This window comes from Urocampus carinirostris, chromosome 16, assembly GCF_059441175.1.
Source record: "Urocampus carinirostris isolate Australia breed hairy pipefish chromosome 16, RoL_Ucar_1.0, whole genome shotgun sequence".
In the NCBI taxonomy this organism is placed as follows: Eukaryota; Metazoa; Chordata; class Actinopteri; order Syngnathiformes; family Syngnathidae; genus Urocampus; species Urocampus carinirostris.
Genome location: NC_142364.1, coordinates 37,311,969 through 37,331,215, shown reverse-complemented (window position 1 = coordinate 37,331,215; position 19,247 = coordinate 37,311,969). Strand labels below are relative to the sequence as shown.

Here is a 19,247-nt window from a genome sequence, read left to right as displayed (position 1 = left end):
AGGGAAGCTGCTTTGTAGCTCTTCTCAGTGTGGTATTCATTCAGCACCTCTAGTACTTCACATGCTGACCACTTATCGATGGTTTTAGATCTGTAAGTGAGTGCCAGTTCTTTGCAAGGGCAGTTCCTAATAAACATGCGAGTAACCTCTATTTCAGGGTTGTCAAATGTTTTGCCCTGCTCACTCAAGCAGTCAGAGGCAAGGTCAGCTGCTCTGTTTAGTCTCAGCCAGTAGTCATAGGGGTCTTCCTGGTCTTTGGGCAAAGTTGAATAAAAGTCAGCTAAAGGGACAGCAGAGTACTTGGTACAGCTAAAGTGTTTCCTGAGAAGACTATAAATCATGTCAGGGCGGGTATAGACGTCTATATTACTGTTTCTAATGCCAAACCTAACTACATCTTTAGCTTTTCCTCTCAAATGCATAAGGATTTCCTCTGCTTGCTCTTCAAGTCTCACATTACTCTTTTTAATAAATGTCCTCATTAGATCTTCCCACTCATGTATTTTTATTGAGTCTGAGCCATCCCCAATAAATGACAGCGGTTCCTTAACCTTTCTCTGCGTAACCACCTGAACCTGTGATCCATCTGACACATGACTAGGCTGACTCAATCTGTTTGCTACATCTTGTGTGGCAGCAGCGTTAGGAGCTACTATATTATGTGACTGTATATTTGAGAAAATGCTATCAGCCAATTTATGTCCTATCTCCTGAATAATATTTGTCATGTGATCAGCTAAACCCTCAGAAATTTCACTCGTGGAATTTGGCGTAGATGTGGGTCTAACCTGAGGTGAAGGTAGGCTAGCATGTTGGTCAGCTGCATTATTGGTGCTGACACTGGAAACTGCCTCTACTCTATGTGTAGCACCACCTGGGGTAGAACTATCATCAGAGGGGATGGGGGTAAACATGCCCCTGCCCCTGCCAAAGTGAATAGGTGTGTCAAATTGTGGAGCTAACACATTGCTCTGATTAAACATGTTTCAAAGATTAACTGAAAAAAAATGTAAATAAGTCAAAATCACAAAATAAATCAGCAGCCTTCGTATCACTGTGACACTGCACTGTAATGAGCTAAACAATATCGCTCATGTAACTAAAATTTCAAATACTGTGAGCTCATGTGGCAGGTAGGACAGTCCTCGGTTCGGCGAGTTTGATAGAAGTCACGGGTCACGGCACCAATGAAACCGCGGTGTACGTGTCCCACCAAAGATCCACATTCACGCTGGACTGGATGATGAGGTTTTTATTATTACAGTTTCTGCAAACGGATGAGTCACAACATTAGCTTTTTCTGCTGGGTCTGATCTCTTTGACCCTTTGTAGTACTCTGGTTAAACTAACAACAAACCCTGCCTCCTGGTCACATGTTAGAAGCCAAAACCAAACCCCACCCCATACCAGCAGATGGCACTGTTGGACTCAGCATTGCAGGACATTTACCAAAAACTATACACATATTTTAGCAGGAATTTCAATAAAATAAAAGTTATTATTACACCCGTTACATATATATATATATATATATATATATATATATATATATATATATATGTACAGTGCATCCGGAAAGTATTCACAGTGCTTCACTTTTTCCACATTTTGTTATGTTACAGCCTCATTCCAAATTGTATTAATTCAATCTCTTATCTCAAAATTCTACACAAAATACTCCATTATGACAATGTGAAAAAGGTTTTTTTTGAATTTATTAAAAATAGAAAAACTAAGAAATCATCTCTATATGCATTCATTTTTCCTTCTACCCTGACTAGTCTGCCAGTTCCTGCTGCTGAAAAACATCCCCACAGCATGATGCTGCCACCACCATACTTCACTGTAGGGATGGTATTGGCCTGGTGATGAGCGGTGCCTGGTTTCCTCCAAACATGGCGCCTGGCATTCACACCAAAGAGTTCAATCTTTGTCTCATCAGACCAGACAATTTTGTTTCCCATGGTCTGAGAGTCATTCAGGTGCTTTTTGGCAAATTCCAGACGGGCTTCCATGTTTCTTTTACTAAGGAGTGGCTTTCGTCTGGCCACTCTACCATACAGGCCTGATTGGTGGATTGCTGCAGAGATGGTTGTCCTTCTGGAAGGCTCTCCTCTCTCCACAGAGGAACGCTGGAGCTCTGACAGAGTGACCATCGGGTTATTGGTCACCTCCCTGACTAAGGCCCTTCTTCCCCGATCGCTCAGTTTAGAAAGGCCGGCCAGCTCTAGGAAGAGTCCTGGTGGTTCCAAATGTCTTTCATTTACAAAAAATGGAGGCCACTGTGCTCATTGGGACCTTCAAAGCATCAGAATTTTTTCTGTATCCTTCCCCAGATTTGTGCCTCAAGACAATCATTTCTCGCAGGTCTACAGTTTTGACTTCATGCTTGGTGTTTGTGCTCTGACATGCACACTCAACTGTGGGACCTTATATAGACAGGTGTGTGCCTTTCCAAATCATGTCCAATCAACTGAATTTACTGCAGGTGGACTCCAATTAAGCTGTAGAAAGATCTCAAGGATGATCAGTGGAAAAAAGATGCACCTGAGCTTAATTTTGAGCTTCATGGCAAAGGCTGTGAATACTTATGTAAATGTGATTTCTTTGTTTTCTATTTTTAATAAATTCAAAAAAGTAAAAAAAAAACGTTTTCACATTGTCATAATGGAGTATTTTGTGTAGAATTTTGAGATAAGAGATTAAATTAATACAATTTGGAATGAGGCTGTAACATAACAAAATGTGGAAAAAGTGAAGCGTTGTGAATACTTTCCGGATGCACTGTATTTATATATACCGTATTTTCCGCACTATAAGGCGCACCGGGTTATAGGACGCACCCCGAAAAAATAGTTTTTGGTCCTATTTTTGACATACATAAGACGCACCCGATTATAAGGCGCTACAATGGGAACGTGGACAAAACAGTCAGATAGTTCAGTCCAACTTATTACCCCCTTAATATTCCCAAAGCTTGCAAAGACGCAAATACGTGTCGAGAACACGTGCGGATGCTGTGTCCGTACGATGTCACTCAAATGCATCGTTCCATCATTCAGAAGGTTAAAGTCTTGGGATTCAAGAAATGCCAACCATTCCCTAGTTTATATTTTCTTTTTCGCTCGCAACTTTACTGTGCATATGACAATAAACACTTGGAATTGAGTTTAATTTAAAAATAGACACTCTATTCCATCCATTATCTGCACCGCTTATCACAGAAAAATCGAGTTCGGTCTGAAACAAGATATATAGCCGGAGTAGCTCACCGAAGTCGTTGTGTTCATGATAATGTGCAGCCGTGGTCCTCTTATATCCGTGAGTGTAGTAAATCCAGAATAAAATATTTACAAATACAGTATAGTAAAAAATGCTTTCTGTATGCCGTCAGCCACGTGCTATACAAATTCATCTTTTTCGGCCAATTGCAGGCTTTGTTTTGCCGTGAAAGCCAATGCCAGCCTGTAAATGATAAAAAGGATCCACCTCTTGACCTCCGAATAACTTTAGCCAATAGTGATCGATTCAACTGATGATTGACACATCTTTTTTGGCCAATTGCAGGCTTTGTTTTGCCGTTTAAGCCAATGCTAGCCTGTAAATGATAAAAAGGATCCGCCTCTTGACCTCCGAATAACTTTAGCCAATAGTGATCGATTCAACTGATGATTGACACATCTTTTTTGGCCAATTGCAGGCTTTGTTTTGCCGTTCAAGCCAATGCTAGCCTGTAAATGATAAAAAGGATCCGCCCCTTGACCTCCGAATAACTTTAGCCAATAGTGATCGATTCAAATGATGATTGACACATTGGTTAGCCAATGAAACGCCGGTAAATAAATCTCAGCATGCACCGCGGACTACTTGGTGTTCGGGGGAAAATCTAGTTGGCGGCTGCAAGTTAGTTGCAAGACTTTGCGAACTAATATTGATCCATAAATAAGGCGCACTGTATTATAAGGCCCATGGTCAGCTTTTGAAAAAAATAAAGGCTTAAATGTCTATTCTTAACGCATCATACCTTATAGTGCAGAAAATACGGTATATATATATATATATATATATGTATATATATATATATATATATATATATATATATATATATATATGTGTGTGTGTGTGCGGCACAGTTCAAGTCATGGGAACCTCCTGCGTGGGTTCAAATCCAGCTTCAGACTTCCTGTGCGGAGTTTGTATATTCTCCCACTGCTTGCAAGGGTTTTCTCCGGGCACTCCGGTTTCCTCCCACATTCCAAAAACATGCATTTCAGGTGAATTGGCCGGTCCAAATTGTCCCTAGGTGTGAATGAGCGAGTGAGATGTCTGTCCCCGTGTGTATATATATATATATATATATATATATATATATATATATATATATATATATATATATATATATATATATATATATATATATATATATATATATATATATATATATATATGTATATATATATAATTTTATATTTTATTTTTTTTAAGCATTTTTGAAGGGGCGTCGCTACTTCGTGGTTCCACGTTCGCAGGTTCAGAGCTTTGCAGGTCTAAAAAATAATAATAAAATAAAATAATAAAAAAATATATATATTATTTTATTATTTTTTTTCAAGCATTTTGGAAGGGGCGTCGCTACTTCGCGGATTTTCAATTTTTGCGGGTGGTTTTGGTCCCCATTAACCGCAATAACTAAATAATAAGACTTTCATCATCACGGATTCAAAAGACACGCTTCTTACTTTTGGATTGATAAATAATATTTTTGTTGTAGATTCATCTTTATTTCGTTGCGAATATCAAATATATGATACATTGTATTTCATTCGAGATTTACTGTCTTATGAAATTGCTGTACCAAATGCTGCCCTGGCAACAGAGTTCATAGATTTTGAGAAATTAGCTGATTACACTGCATACCACTTTGTACCATTTAATGAAAAGATATACGTTTTTAGAAAATATGACTTAACTGGTGTGCTCTTGAATTCGAGTGTTTAAAATGACACATTATGAACGGCAGAAATTGTGCTCATTTATGCATGAGTTTACATTTTGACAAACACTAAATATATTTGATATTTGGACTGAGGCTTGTGGGGGCTATCTGTATGAGCAAGGCCTAGCTGGCTCCGGACTTTGAACGCAGAATTAAATGTGATTCTATGCAATTTTAACATGTTCGTTCTATGTTGCCACTTTGTGCATGTGATTGGCAAGATATTTGTGTGTGTTTAGCCCCTGCCAAGCGGATACAATGTAAATATGTGAACAAACCATGTGGTGAAATGCAGAGCTGGGGATTAAGATGGAAACTGCATGAGTGCTGTTGTGCCTACAAGCCAATCAAACTTAAGGACCTCTTACACAAATCTCCTGATTATTTTTTTTTTTAACATTATATTGGTGTTTTGATGGGTATGTCATGTTGGATGAAGGCGTCTACCAAACATGTAACCATAGCTATAATTTAAAGTAGTTGAGGTATTCCCCACAGTGTTTTGAGAAAAGTTCATGCTTTGTTATTGTTAAGGGTCGACTAAATTGATAAAATCAGATTTAAGTTTAGTGACATTTACAGACTAGACAGTGTTTCCCACAGTGCTTTATAGTTAAGGCTACACCTGCTACCTTAACTGGCTAATGTCTATTCTTAAAACATCGTACCAAGAGTAAAAGGTTTAATATTGAACACTAAATTGTCCATCCATCCACCCATCTTCTACCGCTTATTCCCTCTCGGGGTCACGGCTGGGAGGGCTGGAGCCTATCCCATTTACCTCGGGCGTAAGGCAGGGTACACCCTGGTTGAGTCACCACCTCATCACATGGCCAACACAGACAGACAAACAACCATTCACACTGCCACACTGAATTGTACCTGAGTAAATGAATACATATAATGATTCATAAAATCAATTCTTACATTATCTCAATGAGTTGGGTTCCATTCTTAAAACAAGTTGATGTGAGTCTTGAAACAAGTAAAAAATATCCTTAAGCTGAGTTGTTAATATGCCTATAGGCTATCTCTTCAACAATTTAAGATACATTTGCTTACAATTACTTGAATAATCTAAGTTAGTTGGCACAATATTAATTTTCTTGAAACAAGTGATAGTATCTTAACTATCTTCAGCCTGAATAAGTAAATAAGTCCCCAAAAAATTGTGATCAGATAAATACACTGAATTCAAGTAAATTACACTAGTCCATACTTTCAATTTTTGCAGTGAACATGAGACCATTGGCATAATTTGTAAATATGAAGTCATTAAAATATTGCCTTTAACAAAATTTTTTAGCATGAAAAAGTTAGCATTTAGCCGTTAGCATCACTTTTAAAAATGTACCTGTTAGCATAACTCATTAACATGAGGCCATTAGCATAAGTTGTAAATATGAAGTCGTTAAAATGTAGCCAAAATTACCCAAAAATTTTACTATGAAGAAGTTAGCATTGCCGACAGTGTTTACAGCTAGCTTGCGCTAATACTTGGGCTGGCTGTGCCAGCCCAACCCGTTGCTGACAGTGTTTACAGCTAGCTTGAGCAAATACTTGGGCTGGCTTAGCCAGCCCAACTTGTCACCAACAGTTTTTACTGCTAGCATTAGTAAGCATAGCATCAACCTCTCATCGCTAATACTTGGGCTGGCAACTGATCACCAACAGTGTTTACAGCTAGCTTGCGATAATGTTGTGGCTGGCTATGCCAGCCCAACACTTTGCTAGCGGCGCACATAGTTAGCATCCTCTCGCTAGCATCCACTCTTTGGAATTCACCGTTTACCCATGGTTAAAGGAAATTTGGGTCGGGCCACCCTGGACAGTCCCTGCTTACTATGACTACCATCTGGAAAAGCCCTCGTTTCCATGACTACCCATAGAAATGAATGGGCCCATGGATTACGGATGGGAGAATTTCAAAACCCATTATTCCAGATGGGGACTCGTATCGCTGTGAATAGACACACAACAAGAGTCCCGGTCGGGCCGAAATTTTTGGTATATGAATCGATGGGGTATTCTAAAAGCTCTGGGAGGAGTTCCCCGTTAAAAGTCGGCGGAAGAAGATAGATATAATAATAATATCTCGGAGGATTATAATAGTTGCAAGCACAACTACATTGCCCTGTGCTTACAGCACTTGGCAATGTAGTCGTGCCTTGCTGAAGCAATCAAAACTAATTACCTGATCTTAAACCAACATGCGGGCAAGGAACAACTCAAAACCTCAGCGTGAGGAAAAAGAGAAACCTTGAGATGGGACCTCACAAGTGGTAATCCCCCTTTCAGGATGACCAGGGTGAATTAGATTTAGCATTACAGTACACAAACATAGTAAACACTAGGTAACATGTTGAAAATTTGTCCGGAAAGTGCATGACAGCAACGACGCCCCCAGCCTGTAAATTAGTCCAGAAAGTCTATGACGGCCACGACGCAGCTTCCCATCTCTGCCAGCTGGTCAATGCAGGCGTTGACATGCTTCAGGTCAAACGCTGGTCCACTGACTCATCTCAAATCGTCTTTCTCCTTCGTATTACCACCAGCCAGGCAGTCGGAAAAAGACAGGACAGTACAGAATATGAGGTGGGCATCAATCATAAGCTTTGGAAAAGAAGTGTGTCTTAAGCCTTGATTTAAAAACTTCCATTGAGGTTGCAGATCTTATCCCCGGAGGCAGGGCATTCAATAGCACCAAGGCCCGGATGGAGAACGCTCTCAAGCCTGCAGACTTCTTGGCTCTCGGAGTCACAAGTAAACCGGCATTTTCCGAGCGGAGACTCCGTGCAGGAACATAGGGGGAAATCAAATCAGATAAGAGGGTGCAAGTCCATGCAAACATTTGTATGTTAATAAGAGAACCTTAAAGTCACATCTTAAGTGGACTGGGAGCCAGTGCAAGTTGGCCAATACAGGAGTAATATGTTCAAACTTTTTCGTCTTAGTCAAAAGTCTAGCTGCCGCATTCTGAACCTAGACATGGGGAGACCAGAAAGCAATACATTACAGCAGGGGTCGGGAACCTATGGCTCGTGAGCCAATAATGGCTCTTTCTATGAGTATCTGGCTCAGAGACAAATTTGATTGCATGCAAAATTTCTCCATCTTGCTTATAACTTGAGTTGTCTATCCTATTCTGATACACGCAAAGCCAAACCAAAGCTAAAAAACATGATATTACTTTCCAGTATATATAGGGCACGTTTTTCACTACAATTTACAGTCAAGGTGTCACACAAAAAAAGGGGGAAAAAAACTTGTTTTGGTTGTACAACGCTAAAGAATCCTTTATATAAAAGTTCACTATATAATCTGTGTTCAGTGTTCAGATACCTTATGATGAATCCACAGAACTGTAAATACGCCAAAACACCGGAAGAGAACTTAGTCATTTGATTGGGTGAGTGGGGGGATGGGTGGAGCTATGCAATAAGTGCAAGCACTCCCTCCCATCTCTCGCCCTACGCTGTCTGCGCCAAAAGTGAGCTCATCAGGCTCCCTATTTGCAGAATGTTGTGACGTTTTTACACAATAACTGCTTGCATCTGGTTTTGAAACCAATATATATGAAAAAAAGGGTCAAAAGAGATTAACCGATCTTGAGTAATTGCAAGAAAGAGACAAGTTTAAAGTGGTATGTTTGTTGATTTTGGGACAGGGGCTCTGGCATTATTCTCTTTTCATAATTTTTATCAAATCATCAAAAATAAATGTGCTGAAGACTAAGCTTTTGTCTGGGGCGCGGGTTTAGCAATTTAGTAAATTTGTCTCATAATATATGGCGTGGCTCTTTCCCAAAATAAAATTAATATTTTTTGCTTTTATGGCTCTTTGAGTCAAAAAGGTTCCCGACCCCTGCATTACAGTAATCAAGCCGAGAAGTAATAAACGCATGAATTAAAACCTCTGCATCTGATTTGGACAGCATCAAACGAATCTTCGCAATATTACGGAGGTGGTAGAAAACTATTCTAGTAATATTTTTCACGTGTGACTGAAACGACGGATTAGGATCAAATATAACACCTAGATTTTTGACCCGAGTCACTATGGGTGATATTACATTTGTCTAGGTTCAGGGCAGTGTTTGAAAAAAAAAACTCACAACAGTGAGCTGGACCAATAATCGACATTTCAGTTTTTTTCTCGGTTAAGGCGCAAAAAAATAAGTGACATCCATCTTTGAATCTCAGTAAGGCAAGCCTCCAGATTTTGAAAATTTAACTGTCCAGTTGTCTCCAGTGGCACATACAGTTGAGTGCCATCTGCATAGAAATGCTAATACTATACTTGCAGATAATGTCACCAAGTGGTGTTCCACAGGGGACATCAGAGTGTTTAGAGGTCAGATTGCCATAGTTAACACGTTGCATCCTGTCTGACAGGTAGGACCTAAAACACGAGAGTACAGTTCCTGAGATACCAATGCATTCCAGACGAACAAGCAATATGTTGTGGTCGACAGTATCAAAAGCAGCACTGAGATCCAGTAGCAGTAACATTGATGAGGCACCGGAATATATTGCTATAAGGAGATCATTGGTTACTTTAGCCAGGGCTGTCTCAGAAGAGTGATTTGCCCTAAATGCTGACTGGCCAGTTCAAAAGAGGGTATTTTCTGACACGAAGTCATTTAGCTGCTGTGCAACGACCTTTTCAAGTAAAAATGGCGGTTTAATGACGGCAGACTTGAAAGCTAAAGGAACAATACCCAAGGATAGCGATATATTAATAATATTTTAAAACTGATGGTCCTAAGATCCCAAACAGATCCTTCACCAATGAAACTGGAAACGGATCAAGCAGGCAAGTAGTTTGTTTGGCCCTACTAACCATCTGTGTTAGACTATCAAAGGACAAATCATTGAAACTGGAGAATGTTTCTGAACAACCGCCGACACAGTCCTTTCTTAACACCTCCACATTTTTGAGGTAGGACGAGGTTGTAGAGCGTACATTTGAAATTTCATTCCTAATGAGTTGAATATTTCTATTAAAACATTCCATAAAGTCATCAGCAGAATAAGTAGAACTATTTGGGTTAAGTTGTTGTCTGGAAGGTTTCGCAATTGTGACAAACAAAAATTTCGGATTACTCTTACGTATAACGATAATCTTAGAGAAAAACGATGCTTTAGCTGAGGCAAGAGCTACTTTATATTTCAGCAAGCTGTCACACCAGGCCAGTCGGAAGACCTCCAGCTTTGCAGTGCGCCAATTTCGTTTAAGTTTCCTGCAACCTTGTTTGAGTGACCTGGTTTCTTCAGTAAACCAAGGTGTATGCTTCTTAGGTCGAAATGTATGCCTTAGGGGCGCCACAGAAACAAGAACATTAACCAAAGCGGTATTAAAGTTGTTTGTGAGTGAGTCAACAGACCCAGTGTACGAAGGGAAGGCTGCAGTTACCGTAGGTAATAGTTCTTTTAAAGCTAATCCCATTGCAGGGCGGATATTGGGACTGCTAAAACCTAAATTTTCATTATCACTGTAAACATTGAACAGCACCTCTCACTTAACAAGATCGTGATCAGAGATGGCATTAGGATACGGTAACACTGTAACATTTGAGGCTACTACGCCCCGGGTCAGAACAAGATCTAGAGTGTTCCCATCTTTATGTGTGGGCACATCAACTATTTGATTGAAACCAAATGTATCAATCAGTGACTTAAAAGCATTTGCAAGTGAATTTGATTTTATGTGAACATTAAAATCACCAATAATTACAACATTGTCCGCATAAGTTACTAACAGTTCCGAAAATTCATCCAAAAAATGTAAGTATGGTCAAGGTGGGCGATACACAACAACTACATAAATTGGTGTTGACATTAAAGACCTCATAACAAGTGCTTAAAACGTTTTAATAACAGTAGGGGTACCAGGAGTAAATTTCAATTTACTTTCCGATAAAATAGCAACGCCGCCACCTTTTTTGCATGGTCATGCCAAGTGCGAACTCACAAAGTTAGGGGGAGAAGCCTCATTTAACACTACAAACTCATTTTGTTTTAACCAGGTCTCACAAAGGCCAACAAGTTTAAGATTGTTTTCATTAATAAGGTCATTGACAAGTAAAGCTTTGGAGGCTAGTGATCTAATATTCAGAAGGCCAAGCTTCAGCACTGTGGACTGAGCTGAGCCCTTTCCCGAGTTTTGAACCTTACGGTTACCTTGGTGGTAACCTCCACAGGATTATACTGCCAGTCCCGCGTCTTGTGCTTTGCATGGCGGCAGATGCGGCCCGAATTCCATACCACAGAATATTGTTGACAGGTGGAGTAGCAGGATGACTAGTGGTAGAAAATAATGTTATTTCTTCTCCCTCCTCACCTAACAAGGGAAAATCAGAGGTAAGAAGCACAGAAGAAGATGCTATTGAACACAGTACAGTTCAGGGTGTGTGGTGCAGGCAATGGAACGCTCTCAACTACAAAAACTATGTGAATCTAGCATAGCGCTAGTTAGCCCTAGCAATACAGACTCCACACCCGTGATCACAGGTTCACTCAGGTTCATCACCTGTGACCTGGCCTGCACTAGTGTACCCTGTCATGGAAGGCTCAAACAGTAATATATTTTTAGAAAGAGTGAGAGCACCTTCCCAGTTAGGGTGAAGGCCGTTTCTCCTCAGCAGGTCAGGTCGGCCACAGAAAGCAGGCCAGTTCCACATACCTAAATCCCTGCTGACTACAGAAACTTGCCAGCCACCGGTTTAGCGAGACTAGTCTGCTAAACCTCTCATCATTGCCTCTCGCAGGCAAGGGGCCAGAGACAATTACAGATGCAGAGTCATCTTTCTGGCGAGATTACAGGTCCGAGCAATATTTTCCTTTGTAATCTCAGATTGCCTCATTTTAGTATCATTAGAGCCGACGTGAATGACTATATCGGTGTAGCTAGCCCTGTCCTGGTGTCTAGATTTGCATGTCAGCTCCCTCAAATTAGCCTCAATGTCGGGTGCTCTGGCCCCAGATATACACATAATCGTGGCTGGGGTGCTAATCTTTATGTTACGGGTGATGGAGTCACCTATAACTAGGGTGCGGGCTCCAGTAGACCGGGGTGGAGTGGGACTAGCTAGGGGGCTGAACTTATTATGTGTCTGGATTGGCTCACCGCGATTAGCATGCCGTTTAGGGCTAATGCTAACCGGACTAGCAGGTTCGCTACAACCCACGCTAGCAGTGGTGTCCGCGGCACCTAACATTTTCCTTTTAAACTGCTCTAGCTCAGGGACACGTCCCTCTAGAAGGGCTAAACACAAAACCATTGTTCGTGCGTGATTTTCACTGAAACCTGGCTAGACAAATAATTTCCAGATGTGGTTATCAAGCTTGCTAGCCTCCACCGCATACCGCTTCGAAGGACAGCGGACTCTCATAAAAATATCAGTGGCGGACTATTCATCTACATAAACAACTCCTCGTGCACAAATATTGAGGTAAAGGGAAAACTTTGTTGCTGAGACTCAGAATTTTTACTATTAAATTGCTGTCCTTTTTATCCCCCAGGGGAGTCCTCTTGTGTTTACATATGCACTGTATAAATTCCACCAGGCGCTAATGCTAAGCTAACATTAGCAAAAGTGAGCAGCTGCATCAATAACAGACTGATAGCACATTGGGACAGTGTTTTTATTGGTGCTGGGGACTTTAATCACCGGATTTAAAATCAGTGCTTCACAAATTCCACCAAAATGTGAAGTGTGCTACCAGAGGAGTTATAACTTTAGACCAAGTGTATACTGATATAGCAGATGCATACAGAGCCCAGGCCTACCCCCACCTGTGTCTGTATGACCACCTATCTCTTTTGCTTCACCCAGGGTACATACCAAAATTCAAGAATGTTGGGATTACAACAAAGACAGTGAGAATATGGCCACAGTCATCCCATGCTACAGGACTGTTTCCACCACACAGACTGGGATGCTTTAAAGGAACAGGACACTAATGATCGTGTCACACTGGACAGTTACACCTCTGCGGTGCTGGACTACATATGTTTCTGCATGGAAATCGTCACATTCTGGAAACAGTTCTGTGAGTTCACCAAAACACCACCATGGATGACACACGGTGTAACAACTCATAAAAGTAAAGGACCATGCTTTCCACTCGGGTGACAAGGAAGCATACAGCATTGCTAGGGCTGACCTTAGAGAAGCATCCAAACCGCTGTTGGAATCCTAACTATAAGAATGTACCAAACGTTTACCAAAATGATCGAATTAGTTATCTGACTCCATTAACCAAACACGACCTACATTCATTCAACAATTATGCGCGCTCGTTTTTTGAGAGAGACAAAAGACCAGGCAGTAGGCTGTTCCACACGGGGGCGGGTTTATTCACAACAGCAGATCTAAGTGTGCCCACAGGAGACGACTACCCCCCGATTTGTCCAGGATCATTTATACATTTCAACAAACAAATCAAAGACATCCCACTATTCCCCAATTTGCTATGTGTCATCTGCAACTAACTTTAGCTTTCTCTTATTGGCTATTTTCTCCCCGCATGATGGCGTCTCGGCTCCTCCTATGGGCGGGCTCCACAATCTCACACACCAGCGGCGCCCCGAAGTCTGACCTTCTACGTCTGACCTTCTGTGTCAGCACTCCCAGGCATTCTGTTATCAGAAGTGTCCTAGACAAAATAACTGCCATTTATGCATTGTGGGTCCGACACGGGGATCATCATGTACTGGCCACCAGGTGGCAGCAGGCCCAAGGTGTGCTTGAGTGTTTTAACCGTAAGAGATAAGATACAAGGTATACAACAACATCCGCAAAGCACCATGATAGCTGTATATACTGCCACTGAAATTAATATAGAGCTAATTAGACTTTTCCATTTACCAAAGACATTCAACCATCCTGACCACATTTGCGAATCTACTCCTGAATGTTCTTTTATCTTTTCATGCAAAGTTTGCAAACCTTCCAATGTCATGGTGAGACGCCCATCCGGTGCCGTGTTGTTTGGGACAAAACTACAACATTGATCTTGAAATATCCCGCACACTCCTTGTTTTTCAGCCAATAACATATCTAAAGTAAACCTATTTAGTTTATGTTAGTTTTTGGTCCATTTAAGTCCCGTGACTTATTCTCTAAAACTACTGTGTACATCGACAATTGCCACATCACACAGAGCGACTCACTTAAAAATTTAGGTGTCATATTTGACCCCGATCTGTCCTTTCAAACACATGTGAAGAAAATTACTAGAACCGCTTTCTTCCATCTTCGTAACATTGCTAAAATTCGTCCTATACTTTCTCAGTCGGATGCGGAAATCATAATTCACGCGTTTGTTACCTCCCGTCTCGATTACTGTAATGCACTACTTTCCGGTCTTCCGATGACCAGACTCAAGAGTCTTCAGCTGGTACAAAATGCTGCAGCGAGGCTTTTAACTAGGACAAAAAAGTAAGATCACATCACCCCAATTTTGGCTAACCTGCATTGGCTCCCTGTTAGCCTAAGATGTGATTTCAAGGTTCTCCTATTACTATACAAAATCTTACATGGACTTTCCCCCTCATATCTTTCAGATCTATTTCCCCCTATGTCCCGGCCCAAAGCCTTCGTTCTGAGAGCGCCGGTCTCCTGGTGATCCCAAGAGCCAAGAAGTTTTCCGCCTGGTTCGAGAGCGTTCTCCATCCGGGCACCGGTGTTGTGGAATGCTCTTCCATCCGATCTGCTGCCTCAGTGGACATGTTTAAGTCTAAGCTTCTCACTTCTACGCTATAGCATATGAATAACCTAAACTTCTTATATGTAATAACTTGTGAAGACCTTTGAGACTATTTGTGATTAAGGGCTATACAAGTAAAAATGACTTGACTTGACTTGACTATTTTGAAACGTCATTAATGAAGTTTTTGATAATTGTTCATGTACCGCCTCTAAAGCTTCTCAAACCCTGATGCGATTTGGTCTGCCAATTTGTATTCGTCCGAGACCCATCTTGGTACACCTATTGCATCAATGTAGGTGGGGTCCCCCTGTTGTAACCAATCTCTCAGGCCTCTTTTTTGTCTATCCAAACCGGGATGACTTGATTGAATTGATCCCAATTTAACTGGTCTAAATCTGCAGGTGTCACACTCACCGGCATAATTAACGTCACCAGGGCACACCTGCCAGAGGCATTGGTCGGCAGCCTGTCGTTCAGAAATTTTCCACCACACCACAACCAGACGTCTGCACGGCAAAGCGGGGGTCCTGCTAGAAGAGACACATTCGTTTCCCACCAATCCCACGGTATTTGTCCGATTGTGTGTCCTGCGCCATTCAACTTCAGACACATGAATATTTGCTTGGCTACCTTATTATCAAAAATAGGTTTTTGTTTCTCGAGGGTTGTAAGCGGGAATATTCGGTCCAGATACGCACAATTTCCCTTTAAGGTTGTATTGTACATAAATGGTATTATACACGACCGCCCTACGATATCTGCTGCGACGACTTTCAAAAGAGGACGTGGTCCTAAACAAACGAAGCACGTCTCATTCACCGCCTTGGCAGCCTGCTTTGCCATCAATGGCCAATTATTTGTTATTGCGGTTACTCCTGTGTGGACTGAAAACCAATCATCCACTGAAACAACCGCTGTTACCTTGACTCTTTTTTTTCGTGCATAATTGCCTAAACGTGGTTGGTCTTTGTCTGCCATAGTTTTGTTTTTTTTCGCAAATGACAACAGGAAAATATGGATCCGGGCCAGATGAATAAAGCCACAATAAAAAAGTCCAACAAGATGTATTATCGATCTGTATATCTTCATCTAGTGGCACAATAGTCTTATTCCCCATTGCCACCTTCAAAAGCAGTACTTCCTTTTTTTCGCATTGTTACTTTATTATAACATTTTGCCACTTTACTTGTTCCCAGAGGCTAAAAATCACCCTGTTGAGTTGTTATCAACGTCTCCCATCCTGAATCTATAACGTGTCCCGTCATGTACCACCAATGCCCGGGATATGAAACACCGCTTACTGGTACCCTGTTTCGAAACCCCTGTGACGTTTCTACCGGAACCCTTAATTCTGTCGTTGTATTCGGAGCCACTGTGACTAGTACAGAATGATTGTAAGCCCATCGCACCAACCAGGGCTTGTCGTTTATCTGTTTATTGTTTTTTACTTCCCTTTTATTGCACTGGGGAGGCCATTTGGTTATTTCATATGGTTCAAAATTGTGCAATCGTTGCCTTAAATTCTCCTAATCAATTGTGTGATTGAATAATTTCGCATATATACCAACCTCTGGGTCTTGGTCACGAATTTTATAGAACAATATCACCTGTGCGTCCCTTAACTTGTCCGAGCTGTCCTCCCGTTCCTTGTACATGACCGTCTGGTTGCATTGGTTCTGTAACATCACAATCTTTGTCTCCACTCCGTCTGTCTGAAAAACAGTCTCAGTTTTGAGAAAGTACTCGCAAGTAGACGTAAGGCGTGAGTTGTGAATCCAAAGCGGGTCTCCTGAGCAGACACACTGGAAACAAGTGCGTGTAAATATGACCAATATGATGCATGTGACAAGTCTGGCATAGGGACATCAATTGGAGGCATCAAGGTAGAGGTGGGCCCTGGCATTAGTCGGCCCGTCAAAAGTTCGAATGGGGCAAATCCTGTAATTTTTTGAACTGTTTGTCGCACAACTAACAGCGCCAATGGCAAAGCTTTTACCCACGTCATATTAGTTTGAGCCATAATTTTGGCCAATTTTTCTTTTAAAGTGCGATTCATGCGTTCAACTTTTCCCTGAGTTTGTGGATGGTACACACAGCCAAAATGATGTTGGAGGCCTAAAAGGGCTTGAACTTTAGCCATTGCCCTGTTGTTAACATGTGTACCATTGTCTGACCGAATCAACGCAATACGATTTCGGCCCCTGGCCATGCCAATGGGGTAAAAACACCTGGTCTAGGCATCAAAGTGGGCCATGCGTTGAATATTTGACACAACTCACATGCTTCAACAAAATGCCAGACCACTTCCTGCAACCTGGGATGCCACCACTGTTTTAATTTTTGAAGCATCGACTGAGGGCCCACATGTGCCAATGTGTGCTACTCACTCAATACTGATGTCATCGACTCACCTTCAGGAAGCAAGGGGTAGCCTTTTGAACTGAAGGATTTTATGCATTTGTACTATAAAGGATATTATAAAATTAACTACAAAATAAGTACATGTACTCAGTTTGATGCAGTAGAGAGTTTCACTGACTGTTTTTCTTCAAGGTACATTAGAAGGTTAGGCTGTCTGGAATGCATCAGACGTATTTTGATAACAGAATTCCTGTGAGTGCTGACGGGAGAAGGCCAGACGTACAAGGACAAACATCGCGACACCCTTCGGCGAGGAGGTGGTGAAGCTGGCTCCTGGCGCGCCCATGGGAGGAGTCGGCACGCCCATGGTAGGAGTCAGAACACGCCCATGGGAGGAGCCGGCCCGCCAGCTTGTGAATAGACGTGGGAAGACCGGAGAAGATAGGAGAAAATCGAGGGAGGATGAGAGAGACACTAATTCGGCTAATTTCGCTAATTTGATGGAGTTCACTTAGTTAAATTATTTAAGAAAATAAATCTGCCCCCGTGTGGAAATGCCGGTCTCTTGTCCGTCTTGTCACAAAAAGAAACGAGCATGCATTGTTAGGTGAATGAAGGTTATGTTTGGTTAATGGAGTCAGATAACTAATTCGAAAATTTGGTAAACGATACAGTTTTATATATTTATTTCCTAACAGGACCAACCCACAGCCCGTCAGAGCGCTGGGTGGCCTTTGAGGCTAACCACATCGAATTTGTTGTGGTGCTTCTAAAATGCTACTTAAACTTATGGCGGGCCCCACCGGCTGGCCTGGTGGCTCCCCTTCCCAAATGATGGGTTCAGAGGCCGCCGGCGGTATGTAACCTGCCAAATATTTTGCCAAGATATCAGCCTTGTCGTTCCCTCGTGCTACAAAAGTGTCGGCTTTGAAGTGTCCCAGGACTTTGACAATGGCCAATTCACAAGGGCCTTTGATAGCTTGATACAACCGCTCCATCAATGTTTTATCAGCGATTTCAGTCCCCTTTGTAGTCATCCAACCGTTCCAAAGCCAACCTTGCAAATCAATCAAAGCCGCTGCGATGGCATGGGCTGAATCCGAATATATAGTCAGTTTTTCACCCGGGCACTCTTCTAATGCCAAAATCAAAGCCAACACCTCAGCTGCGGGCCTGTGAGTCACTCTCAATGCTTTCACTGGAATAAAAGTAAAATCTCGCCATTCTGCTACTGCGGCGGCGGCATGCTAGGCGCCATCTTTGGCCCGCCAACAGCACCCCTTCCAAGGGTTCCGAGTACAAATCTTGCCTTAAACGCTGATCGTTTTGAGTCTTCAAAGCACATTCCTGTGCCCCCGTGAACAGTTGGTCTGCCATATTGACTCCATCATGCACGTACAGTGCATCCGGAAAGTATTCACAGCGCTTCACTATTTCCACATTTTGTTATGTTACAGCTTCATTTCAAATTGTATTAATTTAATCTCTTATCTCAAAATTCTACACAAAATACTCCATTATGACAATGTGAAAAAGTTTTTTTTTAACTTTTTTTGAATTTATTAAAAATAGTAATTTCCACTGATCATCCTTGAGATCTTTCTACAGCTTAATTGGAGTCCACCTGCAGTAAATTCAGTTGATTGGACATGATTTGGAAAGGCACACACCTGTCTATATAAGGTCCCACAGTTGAGTGTGCATGTCAGAGCACAAAGACCAAGCATGAAGTCAAAAGAACTGTCCGTAGACCAGCGAGACAGGATTGTCTTGAGGCACAAATCTGGGGAAGGATACAGAAAAATTTACGCTTTGAAGGTCCCAATGAGCACAGTGGCCTCCATTATTCGTAAATGGAAGACATTTCTTCCTAGAGCTGGCCGGCCTTTTAAAATAAGCGATCGGGGAAGAAGGGCCTTAGTCAGGGAGGTGACCAAGAACCCGATGGTCACTCTGTCAGAGCTCCAGCGTTCCTCTGTGAAGAGAGGAGAGCCTTCCAGAAGGACAACCATCTCTGCAGCAATCCACCAATAAGGCCTGTATGGTAGAGTGGCCAGACGAAAGCCACTCCTTAGTAAAAGGAACATGGAAGCCCGTCTGGATTTGCCAAAAAGCACCTGAATAACTCTCAGACCATGACAAACAAAATTCTCTGGTCTGATGAGACAAAGATG

At 41.8% G+C, this 19,247-nt stretch overlaps 1 pseudogene; it reads right to left on the bottom strand.

Annotated features, from left to right (window-relative positions):
* Nucleotides 1-5,854: 5,854 nt before the first annotated feature.
* Nucleotides 5,855-18,071, bottom strand: LOC148351257 (uncharacterized; annotated as a pseudogene).
* Nucleotides 18,072-19,247: the final 1,176 nt, after the last annotated feature.